The sequence below is a fragment of the Salvia hispanica genome, chromosome 5 (genome assembly GCF_023119035.1).
Source record: "Salvia hispanica cultivar TCC Black 2014 chromosome 5, UniMelb_Shisp_WGS_1.0, whole genome shotgun sequence".
NCBI classification, from domain to species: Eukaryota; Viridiplantae; Streptophyta; class Magnoliopsida; order Lamiales; family Lamiaceae; genus Salvia; species Salvia hispanica.
Window position 1 is genome coordinate 15,780,639 of NC_062969.1, and position 3,378 is coordinate 15,784,016.

A 3,378-nucleotide genomic window follows, 5' to 3' on the forward strand; every position below is an offset into this window, starting at 1 on the left:
CTAATACTACTACCTAACTTATTGAACAAGAAACAAAATATATGGAAGATACTATGAATCAAAAGATAACTAACTAAAAGATATTGAAGATATGGTGAATCAAAATATACTAATTAATTGGGGAAACCTAAGATATGGAGATCGTAACACACTGCTACTGCGCTGAATATTGGAGATGCTTGTGAACTCCGGCAGGTTGTCGGCTAAGCTTGGTCTCCTATTCAACGGCTCGCCGGCGAAGTTTGGGAGTGGTTTTGGTTTTTTGCAAAGTGCGGGGCGTCGTGAGCTGCCTGTTACTCTGCATCTCAAACTCAACTTTATTCCTCTTGTAAAACTCTATTTCATCTTGCAGTTTAATCATCCCCAGCTTTCAAAATCTGTTCTCTGTTCCATTAATCCTCACGTTCCAAGACGCCATTTGTTGAAGTGAAGCTTTGGAAACTGCAAACATTGAAGGAATAAACTTTGCCCATAAAGTGTTTGATAAAATGCTTCAATGAGATTTTCTTATGTTGAATTAAATAAAACCACACAAAATTTGAGAATATAAACATTGAATATTTGATTTGCATCACGTACACTTCCTAATCGGATACAATTTTCCCAAGCTTGGCCTGGGGGCATAGATGGTTGTAATAAGTTGACTCTCAAGTTTTACACCCACGGAATTTGTCCAATAGGTAAAGTTAAAAAAAAAAAGATAAAGCAGATGAGGCATTTGATAGACTTTATCAGCCTAAACTACTAAGGAAAGTAAGTAATGTAATTTATAAAATAAAATTATATACAATATATTATTCTTTTTGTCATACGCTTGCATCATGACCTCCATCTCGACAATCCACTCTGGACTGAATTCCTCGTCATCTTCCGTTGCTTTCTTTTTTTGAGTTATGGTAGCAACAATGTCTTCATCTGGTTGGCCTTCATCAACATCCATTCCAAGCAGCTTCTTGGCAATTAGGCATCCAAGTTTGAAACACTCTTCTTCCATTAACTGAACCGGTATGCGCTTAAATCGATCAACCCACTGCACCATTGATTTCGCCATGTGTCCACTAGATGCGATGAATGTATCCTTTATTTGTTTAGCTCTTTGTCGGGTGGCCTCTTACCTTTCCTCTGTGGTCATGCCTTGTACTCTCCTCGTTTCTTCCTCAATTAAGTATTGCTCTTTGTTGATTATGCCTTCCAAGCTTCCTGATCCAAATTTCTTGACCTCCAACTCTTTATCCTGTCGTACTTTAAGTGCATTGGTTGTCCACCCTTTTACAGTTGGCCATACACGAATGACTGTATGCCGGTGGTGAACAACTCTATCAACATACGTGCACTGACAACAAACCACAAACACATGTTAGAGTTATTGTAACTGTATTTCATATGAATAAGGACACGTATTTAGTACATCACTCACCATAAGAAAGCTAATTGGGCAGGTAGCCACACCATTTCATGTTCTTTATCTCATCAACATCGTCGATGAAATACAAAATCTTTGGCTTCATCATTCCATCTCCAGGCGTCTCTATTAATGCGTTCTCCAGCAAGAACATGAAGAGCTTCTTGAATTCAAGACCACCGTCGTCCAGAAGCATTAAATCCCCCATTTACGACGTTGTGCACATATATCGGTCTTTACCTAAACGTCCAGCTACATCATCAAGGAACGTGAAATTGGTCTGAGCCTTTGCAGGGCGTTCAATCAGCGTAGCTCCTTTTGGGAAACCAAACGTCAGATGAACGTCTTCCTCAAAAATAGGTAGGCTTTCTTCTGAGGAAAACTCAATCCTACATCGGTTTGGATTGAACACCGACAGAATCCAGTATCCCAACAAATTGGGAAGGTAGGGTACGTTGTAGTGTAGTATTGCTCCAAAGTCCAATTCGTTTACTGCCTCTCTCTGTCGTGGATTGAGTCTCTTTATACACTTCACAAAATCATTCGGAGATCTCCTGAACTACAGATTATTATCCTTCTTGTTTCTAGATTTACGCGCCACAACCTCAGGCTCATCCTCATCCTCAAGAATTCTTCGGTGCTTCGACCCTATTCAATGACATATAGATCAAAAATGAGGAAAACTAATCTTGCCGACTGTCTGCAGTAGGTAATGTAAAAAACATATTTAAGAATGTACATCAGCCATTACATACAGTATAAGCAGACGAAGCAAAGTTTTACCTATATGAAGTCGTTTCTGTTTAATGTAGTACTACGGTCTAAAAAATGTACCAAACATGAATGATTTAAAGTAATGTACAAGCAAGCACGTATAATGTATTGTGTACCCTATAGTAACGTACATAATGTAATGCATAATGTCATAATCATGTACCACATTTAAAAGGTTAGACAATGTGCTTCAAAGCTTACACAATGTCATAATATTTTCCCTCCATGTTCAAGGTTTGATGTATAACGTATCAGTTTTGATATACGAATGAACATGATGCACTGGTAATGTACATAATGCACTGGGTAATGTACATAATGTAATGTGCAATATGATGTATTATGTTAATAATGTGATGTATAATGCCCAGAACGTCATACTACATAGAAGCCTGTTCTAAAATCATGGACACCTATTCATTATGTAATGTACGATTTACTCTACAATGATGTATAAGAGGTGATACCTACTGTAACGTACACTCCAAAAGAAATATTACATGTCGTTTGAGTAGGCTGACTCTTCGACCTGTCTCGTTTGTTCATCATTTTCTACTTCAAATTCGTCTTCTCTGTCACTGTATCATTGTAGTTCACAGAAAAGAGAAGGGAAAAAAAAGAGCATTAGAAACTTCCCCAAAAATGTACAGCAACAACAATCCAGCACAACATAAAACCAAAATCCATCATCTTATAATCGAACCCATTATGATAAGAGGTAAACAAAAGACAACTACTGTACGAAATACAAAATGAAATTTTAGAGCAGCAATGATTAAAAGCAATCCACAAATTTGACGAATCAGACTACGATTCACCCAAAAACCCTACATAAAAGTAGATAAAACCAGGCAAATCGATTAGTAAGAAATAATGTAAAAAAATAATTGAAAACTATTAGTCAGGTCCAGAATCGATTCGAAGATGGTCGAAAGGGTTTTGTTTTTGCCAATACCTCGTCGTCAAGTGAGAGCAACTTGATGCTAGTAGCAAAACGATCGGATTGTAGATGGGGCGATGGAGGTTAGGGTTTTTGGGAGTAATATAATGTACCGAAAAACTAATATAATGCCACGCCTACCGAATTTGCACTTAATGTACCGAAAAACTAATATAATGTACTGAATGTCATTAAATTAGGGCCATTAGATTACTACATCCGACAGATGGAATTAGTGTTATGTTTAAACACTTATAGGTCA